At 43.9% G+C, this 12,212-nt stretch overlaps 3 non-coding genes across 3 annotated transcripts; 1 reads left to right on the forward strand and 2 right to left on the reverse strand.

The window, feature by feature from the left end:
* Positions 1–88: 88 nt before the first annotated feature.
* Positions 89–182, forward strand: trnai-uau (transfer RNA isoleucine (anticodon UAU)). Its single transcript has 2 exons — positions 89–126; positions 147–182. It is a non-coding gene; the product is annotated as a tRNA-Ile (tRNA).
* Positions 183–1,459: 1,277 nt separating this feature from the next.
* Positions 1,460–1,532, reverse strand: trnat-agu (transfer RNA threonine (anticodon AGU)). Its single transcript has one exon. It is a non-coding gene; the product is annotated as a tRNA-Thr (tRNA).
* A 7,054-nt stretch (positions 1,533–8,586) lies between these two features.
* Positions 8,587–8,659, reverse strand: trnak-uuu (transfer RNA lysine (anticodon UUU)). Its single transcript has one exon. It is a non-coding gene; the product is annotated as a tRNA-Lys (tRNA).
* Between the last annotated feature and the right edge of the window lie 3,553 nt (positions 8,660–12,212).

A 12,212-nucleotide genomic window follows, 5' to 3' on the forward strand; every position in this document is an offset into this window, starting at 1 on the left:
ACTTTTTGTGTGTATTTATATATATATATATATATAAAGAGACATAAAAAAAACACACAACAGAACATATTACCGAATTGAAGTTTATGCTCCAGTGGCGCAATTGGCCAGCGCACAGTACTTATAAGACAGTAACAAGCAAAGCAATGCTGAGGTTGTGACTTCAAGCCTCACCTGGAGCACTTTTTGTGTCTCTCTCTCTCTCTCTCTCTCTCTATATATATATATATATATATATATATATATATAGAGAGAGAGAGAGAGAGAGAGAGAGTTTGTGTGTGTATATTTATCATATACAAAAAGGAAACACACCAGAAAATATTACCTGATCAAATTATATGCTCCAGTGGTGTAATTGGCCAGCGTGCAGTACTTAAAAGACAGTAACAATCAAAGCAATGCTGAGGTTGTGAGTTCAGTTTTTGTGTGTATGTGTGTGGAAGATTGCTGAGTACATGTGGTCATCATTTCTTTAACAGACAACAGGTGATTCTGGTTCTAAAAGTTCTGATGATTAAATGTTCTTGTGCTATCTCCTGTTCAGCAGGTGCCACTTTATCTAGAGCAGAGCAAAGCATTTCATTTTTGGAAGCAGATGTATGACAATTATATTCACAATTATTCCTACAGCCTTGCATACTTGGTTGTGACAAACAAATAAATGCAATTTGGAACCAGAACCCCTGGTGATAAACCCCGGTGGTCACCTATGGCATGGCTGACTGTGCCAGCACCACATGGGTCATCAAATTCCTTTGAAGCAGACTTGTTTTTTCTTACTTTCGAAGCTCATACCTTAATTCTCCTCACTTGGGTTTTCCATCCATCTATCAATTTATTTGCCGCTTATCCTCATGAGAGTCATGAGGAATGCTGGAGCCTATCCCAGCTGTCAACAGGCAGGAGGCGGGGTACACCCTGAACTGGTTGCCAGACAATCGTAGGGCCCATTGAGACAAATAGCCGCGCTCACAATCACACCTCGGGGCAATTTGGAGTGCCCAATTAATGTTGCATGTTTTTGGGATGTGGGAGGAAACCGACGTGCCTGGAGAAAATCCACGTAGGCACGGGCAGAACATGCAAACTCCACACAGGTGGGGCCGGGATCGAACCCTGGTCCTCAAAACTGTGAAGCCAACGCTTTACCAGCCTATCCACCGTTCCACCCACTTAGGTTTTATCTTATATAATACAAAAATACACGTACATAGTGCCAAAATACACTACAAAAGTAAGAAAAGTCAGCAGACAAAATGAAGTCAAATGGAGAATGGAGGAATTCTACATGCTCAATGGGCACTCGAACACTTGAGGGAATTGACATTTTTCTTAACAAAGATACAAGCTGAACAGAAAGCAAAAAGCAGAAGGAGAAAATGAGCCTTTATGCAGAGAAAGCAAAGAAAGCTTTTTTTACTTGAGACAAGCAGAACATCCAGGAAAGGTTACGTAGAGGCTCCAGTGAGAATTGAACTCACAACCCCTGGTTTACTAGACCAATGCTCTAACCACTGAGCTATGGAGCCTTTGGGTATAACACTGGGAGAAAAAGCCTTCACTCTATGCGTTAGACCGAACCTGCTGGAAAGAATTCCTTTTATGTTGGGCTTGGCTCCACTGGGGCTGGGATGGGTTGTGGGGGATTGAAGATTTGGTCTGATCTCATTTTTAATTTGGTCCTCTGATTGTTTGAAGAACACTGATGAATCTGTCTGTCTGTCTCCACCTTTAGTGAGAAAAAGAGAGAGGACCATTCTGACTTAGGATCATGGTCTCAGGTTTGGAGGTGTTGATTCTCACCGCAGCCGCTTCACACTCGGCTAAGAACCGCTCCAGTGAGCGTTGGAGATCACAGCTTGATGAAGCCAACAGAACCACATCATCTGCAAAGAGCAGAGAAGCAATCCTGAGCCACCAAACCAGGCCTCCATTTGTTGTTTTATTCAATATCCATGTAAAAAAATAAAAATAAAATCAAGATATGGTGATTCATTGGCCGGCACGGTGGAACAGCTCTTAAGCATATGCCTCACAGTTCTGAGGACACGGGTTCAATCCCAGCCCTCCCTGTTTGGAATTTGCATGTTCTCCCCATGCCTGTGTGGGTTTTCTCTGGGCACTTCGGTTTCCTCCCACATCCCAAAAACATGCAACATTAATTGGACACTCTAAATTGCCCCGAGGTGTGATTGTGAGTGCGGCTGTTTGTCTCTATGCGCCGTGCGATTGGCCAGGAACCAGTTCAGGATGTACCCCGCCTCCTGCCTGTTGACAGCTGGTATAGGCTCCAGCACTCCCTGTGACCCTTGTGAGGATAAATGGCCTAGAAAATGGATGGGATGGATGTTTTGAAGAATGAATCTTTTTAGTGAAGGAACTGAACCGAATCGGTTTATGAAATGATTGTTTTTTTTTTTCTTTGCTGCCACCCATGTATAGCATCAGGTCGCTATCAAAAAATAAAAATAAAGAACTCAAGCTACGTAGAAATGATTGTAGTGGGGACATAAAAAACTGCAACCCTCGCAAATAACAAGAGAACACTATCAAAAGTTGAGTGAATGATGACAATAGTTTTTTTTATTCCAGAGATCATGATGGACCAGTTTCAAAAGTGCTATTATTGCGACTGATATTGCTAAATTAATCTGTTACGGAGGAGAAGCACATTTTACATGTATAGTGCCTTGTGAAGGTATTCGGCCCGCTTGAACTTTTCAACCTTTTGCCACATTTCGGGCTTCATACATAAAGATGTAAAATTCTTTTTTTTTTTTTGTCAAGAATCAACAACAAGTGGGACACAATCGTGAAGTGGAATGAAATTTGTTTGATATTTTATACTTTTTTAATAAATAAAAACCTGAAAAGGGGGCATTTAATATGATTCAGCCCCTTTATTTTCAGTGCAGCAAACTCACTCCAGAAGTTCAGTGAGGATCTCTGAATGATCCAATGTTGACTGATGATGATAAATAGAATCCACCTGTGTGTAATCAAGTCTCCGTATAAATGCACCTGCTCTGTCATCGTCTCAGGGTTCTGTTTATAGTGCAGAGAGCATCATGAAGACCAAGGAACACACCAGGCATGTCCGAGATACTGTTGTGGGATTGTTTAAAGCCGGATTTGGATGCAAAAAGATTTCCCAAACTTTCAACATCTCAAGGAGGACTGTGCAAGCAATCATTTTGAAATGGAAGGAGTATCAGACCACTGCAAATCTACCAAGACCCAGCCGTCCCGCTAAACTTTCACCTCGAACGAGGAGAAGACTGATCAGAGACACAACCAAGAGGCCCATGATCACTCTGGATGAACTGCAGAGATCTACAGCTCAAGTGGGAGAGTCTGTCCAAAGGACAACAATTAGTCGTAAACTGCACAAATCTGGCCTTCATGGAAGACTGGTAAGAAGAAAGCCATTTCTCAAAGATACCCATAAAAGGTCTGGTTTAAAGTTGGCCACAAGCCACCTGGGAGAAACACCAGACACGAATCAAACGTCTCGGCCACATTGCAAAACGATATGTTTGGCGTAAAAGAAACACACATCACCCTGAACACCATTACTGTCAAACGTGGTGGTGCGAGCCTCATGGTTTGGGTCTGCTTTTCTTCAGCATGGACAGGGAAGATGGTTAAAACTGATGGGAAGCTGAATGGAGCCAAATATAGGACCATTCTGGACGAAAACCTGTTGGAGTCTGCAAAAGACCTGAGGTGGAGATTAATCTTCCAACAGGACAAAGATCTGAAACATAAAGCTAAATCTGCAATGTAATGGTTCACAAATAAAAGTATCCAGGTGTTAGAATGGCCAAGTCAAAGTCCAGACCTGAATCCAATCAAGAATCTGTGGGTAGAGCTGAAGACTGCTGTTCACAAACGCACTTCCATCCAACCTCAATGAGCTCAAGCTGTTTTGCAAGGAAGAATGGTCAAGAATTTCAGTCTCTCGATGTGTAAAACTAATAGAGAGACTGAGACATACCCCAACTTGCAGCTGTAACTGCAGCAAACGGTGGTGCTACAAAGTATTAATGCAAGGGGGCCAAATAATATTGCACGACCTGCTTTTCAGGTTTTTATTTGTTGAAAACATTTTCAATATCCAATAAATTTCATTCCACTTCACGATATTGTCCCAGTTGTTGTTGATTCTTGACAAAAAAATTAATCTTATATCTTGATGTTTGAAGCTTGAAATGTGGTAAAAGATTGAAAAGTTCAAGGAGCCGAATACTTTCATAAGGCACTGTAATTTCAAGAATAAATTACAGCTAATATGAAGGTAGAATTACTGCCCAGCTGTTTGCACGAGGTTCCTGCCGACGAGCAAGGCGTTTTTGCTGCTTTCAGGTGAAAACTACCTGCACACCTTCTTAATGAATGAAAAAAATTGAGTTTCAGTTCACATATTGATAGCAGTTGAAGTTTCAATTTCAAGAGATGCAAAGCTGAGGGGTGGGTGACCATCCAAATGGCTCATGGTGGGCATCGAGTCAATGTTTTGTTAGGCTGAAAAACTTGTCACCAACACAAAGACCAAAATGATGACTCGTAATGTTGTTATAAAAGCCAATATATATAGTATAGTTGATATATGCAGTATCTGATTGACCCCCTTGAAGGATCTGTCTTGATCTCTCACTCAATTGTCTCTTCTAGCCACTGTGATTCAAAACACCACAAAGAGCAACATCGCACACACACACAAGGTCGCATAGAGTTCTACATTCTGAAGCTTTATCAAACTGAACTCAATTTGATTTAATACAGTCCCAAATAGTACAAGCCCAATATCACCATCAATCATAAAACATTTCAAGTTTTGTTTTCATAAAATTCTGAGAAAAAAGAACACAAACACACAATGCCTCGGTTATTCACAAAAGTACATCACAGAACGCAGACCTATATCAGGGTGTCATTTCTTTGGCAGAAATATATCTAAATAAAACATTATCTGTTCTCGATACAACTGTGAGAAGAGTGTATACTGTCATAATACGGCATAACAACTTTGTTGCGACTGAGCACCCGTTTGTTCAAGTTATTGGAACATCCACCAAAAAAAGTTCTGCATCCATTCTGTAGAATGAAATTCAAACACTGGTTTGCCCTTTTCTTCCATGAACTGTCCAATTTCTTCTCATAAGTAAATAAGAAAAAAAAAACACCTAACCACAGCACCTTGTCTGAATGACCTGACCTCAGTGTGGTATGGCCGACCAGAGATTGGGTCTTTATCTCTGAGAAGGCTGTCAAAGTGACGGTGATGCAGGCTTCTGGATTGGATGAAATTAGCAGTTTTGATAGACAGCTTTATGAGGTTCTCCACCTTTAATGATTTGCAACTCAAAGTCTCCCGGTGCAACATTCAGTGAACAGTCCAAAAATCACATCGTCCATTTCATCATACGACGAGTGCGGTAAAACTTTCAGCGTCTGTTGTCATAACCTTTTATTGGCACTCTCTCCACGAGCTCTCCGGTGACGGTCATTCTGTCAACTACGTGGATGAAAATAGCCACTTGTCCAATGTCTGTAATGTCCATGCTTTCATCAGTTCCAACTGAAAATGCAATAAATTACTTTACTTTGTGCTGTAACTAGTTGTCCAAATCCACTGAAAGATCAAACATCCCTTCTGGAACTGTGTTTCTCGTGAGGTTCATTTTTGTAAAAGCCTGGCACCTTTCAGGGCGCACAATCTCTGCTGCCTTCATCATGGGTGTTATTACAAATTCAGCCTCATTAAATTGTTCTGAGGCCACTGTCATTTCACTAGCAATGATGTAACGAGCCTTCGCAACAGAGTCACTAATGGTACATCACAGCATAAAAAAACAAACAAACAAACAAACAACTGTGTGCCTGTCCAGGTAGTGATGTGTCCAGCAACACCAGTCCATCGAAGCATAAATTGAGCTCATTGAATGAAAACCAGTGTGCATATTGGTGCATGTACCACTTACACAAAACTTCTCTCCTCTTTTTTCCTATTCCAACAATTTCTATCCTTCCCTGCCAGAAGACAAACCAAGTACACTCCTGACGGTCTCTCTGATCACCTTGGCTGTCGTGGTCCAGTCTTCTGAAAGCTCCTCCTGTCCACCAACAGCCTGTCTCAGCGCTTTCTGAGAAGCCGTACAATACTCTTCCTGTCTCAGCTTCTCCCAAATGGTTCTTTGCACTACCTTTGTCTTCTGAATCAGAGTCATCCTACACACCACCATCCTATGCTGTCAAACTCCACTCTCCCCAGTCACGACCTGACTGTTGGTAACCTCCTTCAGGTTACAACTTCTTTTCTTTTTTAGTCCACCTGCATGCTTCTACCTCCGCTCTAGTAGGTCACTCTATGTTCTTGCCTCTTCTGGAAAAAAATGTTCACTACTGGCATTTCCATCCTTTTTTGCAAAGTCCACCACCATCTGTCCCAACTAATACTTTCCTGGATGCCATATTTACCCAAAACGTCTTCATAATTCCTGTTTCCTTCACCAACATGTCCATTGCAACCTGAACCAATCACGACTCTGTCTCTCTATCTGAGATGCTCAGAACTACTTCGAGTCACTCCTTCCAGGAGTTCTCTTTCACCTCGAGGTCACTTCCTTCGTGTGGGGCATACTCAATGACGTCGAATAAAAACTGGACTCCGAACTCTGCATCCATCTTTGGTTCCGCCCATGGTCAACAGGCTCTGACTTCTGGTCAGGGCAAAAAGTATGGTAAACATACACACATTGTTATGGAAAACAATGCAATAAATATATAATAATTAATTATGAAGGTTAAGATGAAACACACTTACCCGTGAAAAGTTACTTCTTTGCGCCCGCCTTCACCGTTTTGACAGCTACCGGCATACAATTGTAAGGATGTCAAAGGATGTCATGTTTCACGTGAAATAGTACCGAAAGCAATGTTTTGCCCTGACCGGGGGTTGACCACGTGAAAGGGGCCTGTGCCCAATCCAGTTTTTATTCTACATCATTGGCCATAACCACTAAAGACATTAGACATAACAACCGAATTTCAAATTTCAGCCTCATCACTCGATTTGTGATTCTGTTCACCTCCAAGACATTCTTAGCCAGCTCTTCCTTTAAAATAACTGCTACTCCATTTCACTTCCCATCTACACCAAGATAAAATAATCTAAACCCGGATTCTACACACAGTAGCTGAAGCTCCAACAGCGTCCTGCAGGTTAACAGTGCCATGTGCAGACGGGATTAAGACGGGACACCCTGCGTTATGGAATTGATGAGATGAAAATGTATATTTGTTTGGCAAAGTTTTAAACTGGACAACCGCCACTCTATTCTCGATTCTGACGATTAGACCACTTTCCGCTGACACTGGGATTTAATATGTGCACGATGTAAGATGCCACCAATAAACCAATCAGAGAACATTGCATAATGTGGACATTATGTACTCTGACCTCTGCCCCACCTCTGGTAGGTATGCTTCCAGTATGGTGCACAATTACATTTATGACCCACGCAATGTTGCAGAGGCGTTTCAACCAGGTCAGCCCAAAAACATCCAGAGTCTTGTTGAGCTTGAAGGGTTCAAGACAACAGTGCACAAAAGGAAGGTAATAACAAATGGTACCTTGGATTGCCTGAATAGGGAACTGAAGCAAATCATCAACCAAGGTCAAGAATCTGAACACTGCACCCTCAAATTAAAAATCTGACACTACTGACGCTCCTGAAATATGCAGGGTCTCAATGTTGCAGAGGTGGCGGTAAAGTGGTTTAGCTGGTAGAAGTGTCGGCCTTACAGTTATGAGCACCCGGGTTCGATCCCGGCCCTGCCTGTGTGGACTTTGCATGTTCTCCCCATGCATGCTGTTGCCTCCCATATCCCAAAAACATTAATTGGACATTCTAAATTGCCTCTAGGTGTGATTGTGAGAGTGACTGTTGTCTGTCTTCATGTGCCCTGCAATTGGCTGGCAACCAGTTCAGGGTGTACTCCGCCTCTTGCCCGTTGAAAGCTGGAATAGGCTCCAGCAGTCCTGCGACCCTCGTGAGGATAAGCGGCAGAGGAAATAGATGGATGAATATTGCAGAGGTGTGCGAACAAAATCTGGCGGATTTTCGAAAATCTCAAAGTGTTCCAAAAACACAAAATTGAAACACCTGAACAGGGACTAGAGAATCAGGTCAAGAGTCTCATGTTTTCTCAACTGAGTTACTCAGATGTGTATTTTCAGCATGACCCATAACCAGGTAATGTGTATGAAACTGGCAATGAGCCATTGTGAGAAAAGCAATGTGAAGTTCCAGTCGGGAATTTTACTTTTGCAACAAGAACCTGAGGTAAATGATCGAAAGTCAGGGAGGTGTGTACACTTGAAATGGATTACACATTCACATTACTTTTGGGAAGTTAAAACCAATCAAAAAAAGGACCAAATTGCAACATTGAAGTTATTCGGTTGAACACTCTGTTGGTTGATTAGCTTCGTTTCAGGGAGAAGTTGTGCAGTTGGGTCTGGTGAGGAGACAGGATTCAAAACTAGATTCTGCAAATCAGAAGCTCTCATTGGTTGTCAGCCTGAACAGGGTCTTGAACCCTGGACCCTCAGCTTAAAAGTCTGATGCTCTACCAACTGAGGTAGTCAGGCCACGGAGTTGTTGGTTGTTTGCCACTTTTTGTAGTTCATTACTACCTTTATTCATAGCAACTACCCAAAACCAGGATGCTCCAAGTTGGATGAAGTAGGATGGAAACTAAAAGCTGGTTCACTGTTCCACGGCCAGGACAAAAACCACAATGTTCCTCTTAAATCTGAGAGTCAACTTCCCTGTGGACGCTCGTCTCGAGCACACCTGAATCAAACTTATCAGGGAGGCTGAGGAGTGTTATCTCCCTGTGGCTGGAACACAACCTGTAGCTACGTATCTTTCAAAGGGGGACGACCACACCAGTCTGACAATCCAGAGGCATTGTTCCTGATGTCTGCGGAATGTTTCAGAAGGGTGTCAACCATGACACCCCCACAAATTCCAGAGCATTTAGGAATTCGGGGCAAATCTCGCAGAGCCTTGCCACCGGGGATCTTTTTAACCACCTCAGTGAGCTCAAACACAGAGATAGGAGAGTCCGCTTATTCTCTCCACCGACTCACAATGTCCCGAGTCGAGGTTTGCAGCGCCTCATCCTCACAATAAACAATGTTGACATTGCACTGCTTCCCTCACCTGAGATGCCATATGGTGGACCAGAATTTCCTCGAAGCCATCTTGAAGTCGTTCTCCATGACTGAATTTCTCCCACACTCAGGTTCTTTCCTCATCAACCACCAAAACTGCATTCCGCTTGGCCAACCGCGATCCAGCAGGCTCCGCAGGGGTCCGACAGGCCAAAAAGGCCCAAAAGGACTCATTCTTCAGCTTCACGGCATCCCTCACTATTGATGTCCACCAACGTGCTCGGGATTGCCGTCATGAGAGGCACCAACGACCTTACGGCCACAACTACGACCTCAGCAGTGGAGGCATGGAATATAGACCACTCGGACGCAGTGTCCCCGCCACCCTTGGAAAATGAGCAAGGTTCTGTCGGTGGTGGGAGATGAAACTCGTTTTGACAGAGGATTCTGCCAGCCGTTCCCAGCAGACCATCACAATATGTTTGGGCCTGCCACATCTGACCAGCATCTTCGTCCACCATCAGAGCCGACTAACCACCAGCGGATAATAAGTTGACAGCTCCACCCTCTCTTCACCTGAATGTCCAAGACATGTGGCTGCAAGTACGATGACACGACGACAATGTCGATCATCAAACTGCGACTGAGGGTGTCCTGGTGCCAAGTACACATATGGTCATTCTGGTGTTCTTTTTTGTCAGAAATATACAAGAGTACATTCAAAGTCTGACAACTCTCCAGCAGAGTGGTGCAGCAGAACAGTGCTGGAACCAAAACCTAGCAAATGGCACATTGAAACAATCCTCTGTTCGCGAGTTCTGTTCTTTAGTATCATTTGTCTTCAGATGGTGTGTTGAGCGAGTGTTCGTTTAAAGTCTTTCTGTTGGTGAAAAATATTATTCAATATTGACTTGTCTGCCGGCACAGTGGCTCAGCTGGTGAAGCGTTGACCTCACAGTTCTGAGGTCGCGGGTTCAATCCAGGAACCGCCTGTGTGGAGTTTGCATGTTCTCCCCGTGCCTCCGTGGGTTTTCTCCGGGCACTCCGATTTCCTCCCACATCCCAAAAACATGCAACATTAACTGGACACTAAATTGCCCCTATGTGTGATTGTGAGTGCGGCTGTTTGTCTCGATGTGCCCTGCGATTGGCTGGCAACCAGTTCAAGGTGTACCCCGCCTCCTGCCCATTGACAGCTGCGATAGGCTCCAGCACTCACTGTGACCCCCATGAGGATAAGTGGCAAAGAAAATGGATGGATGGATTGACTTGTCTTCTCATTGTCTGAGATCCGCAAGTTGTGACCATTTCTTCAATTCAAGATTTACTTCCAACTGGAAGAGAAATCCTCCTTTCAGTGTTCTGTCAACTTGAAATCACTGTTTAAGTACCCAAAAAGGTGCCACCGTATTTCAGCATAAACAACAAACATAATGACATTTGTGGAAACACTTTCTGGGGAGCTAATACTTTACATGCACATGCAAACAAATTAAATGAGAAAGAGAAAAATGAGGATAAGGAAGAGCTTAACTTTCTTGTGGCCGAAATCATGCCTTGGCCCCAGCGTCATGTGAGAGCCAATGAGTGTAGAATCTGGATTGACAAGAACATGGCAGTGGTGGGTTTTGAACCCACACCTCCTGAGAGCCTGGTCACGGGAGGGGTGGTGCCGATCCCAGCTGTCAACAGGCAGGAGGCAGGGTACACCCTGAACTGGTTGCCAGCCAGTCGCAGGGCACATTGAGACAAACAGCCACACTCACAATCACACTTCGGAGCAATTTAGAGTGTCCAAATAATGTTGCATGCTTAGGGGATGTGGGAGGAAACCATAGAAAACCTATTCAGAACATGCAAACTCCAAACAGGCAGGGTCAGGACCGAACCCAGGACCTCAGAACTGTGAGGCCAACACTTTACAGCTGCTATTCTGTGTCACCCCTTAAAAGAACAACAACAATAAAAAAAAGGATGAGAAAAAAATACTTTTCAACTTGGACTTTGTACATTCACACATGAAGCTGGCATCACCTCTGTTGGCAACTTATTCCATTTGCGTGCAGCATCATCGCGAAAAGCTTCGTCATTATGTTTGCCTTGATTTCTACACTCCACTATTTGACCCGAGTCTGTTGATTACAGAGCTCTTCTGGGTTTTTATTACGTAAGCATTTCTTTCATGTATTCTGGACCTAAACGGTGTCGTGATTTTTAGACCAGCTCTGGTACCAGTCCTCTTGAGAGGGGTCAGACTCTCTTCCACTCTGGACTTGCCGACGGTGAGAGGCACCCAGCAGGTGTGGTTATCCTGTTCTCTGCCTGTACGCTTGGGTTCACCCCGGTGGTCGAGACGGTACCCTCCCTCCGCCTTCAGGTAGTGGGGACGGGTCCTAACTGTTGTTTGCGCCTATGCACCAAACAGAACTTAAGAGTACCCACCCTTTTTGGAGTCCTTCGAGGGAGTGCAAGAAAACGCTCCTGCTGGGGACTGCATCATTCTGCTGGGGGATTTCAACGGTCACATGAGATCTGGAAAGGCGTGATTGAAAGGAATGAACCCCCTGATCAGAACACGAGTGGTTTTCTGTTTTTGGACTTCTGTACTCATCATGGCTTTTCCATCACAAACACCATGTTCAAGTATAAGGGTGTCCATGCGTGCAGTTGGTGCACCCGAGGTCGCTGTTCAATTTCTTTGACTTTGGGGTTGTGTCATTCCCCCAGAAGATTTGGATGAAGTGGCTGGGAAGAAAGAAGTCCTGGCATCCCTGCTAAAGAACATGCCCCGACTTCAGGAGACAACCAAAAGTCAAATGGAGAGTGCAGGCATTGATCCCGCGACATCTCACATGCAAAAGGAGTGCTCTAACACTTGCGCGAATTCCCATTTTCTCAAACAGCAACAAAAACAAGCAGCCAAATTATGTCAACCAGCAGAACAGAGAGCCAAATGGAGAATGAGGGAACATGCAGAGCGAGTAAACAAAACTGACATAGAGTACAAACACATAGTAGAATCAGG

Source organism: Syngnathoides biaculeatus, unplaced genomic scaffold (assembly GCF_019802595.1).
Source record: "Syngnathoides biaculeatus isolate LvHL_M unplaced genomic scaffold, ASM1980259v1 ctg77_pilon_pilon_ERROPOS100405, whole genome shotgun sequence".
NCBI classification, from domain to species: Eukaryota; Metazoa; Chordata; class Actinopteri; order Syngnathiformes; family Syngnathidae; genus Syngnathoides; species Syngnathoides biaculeatus.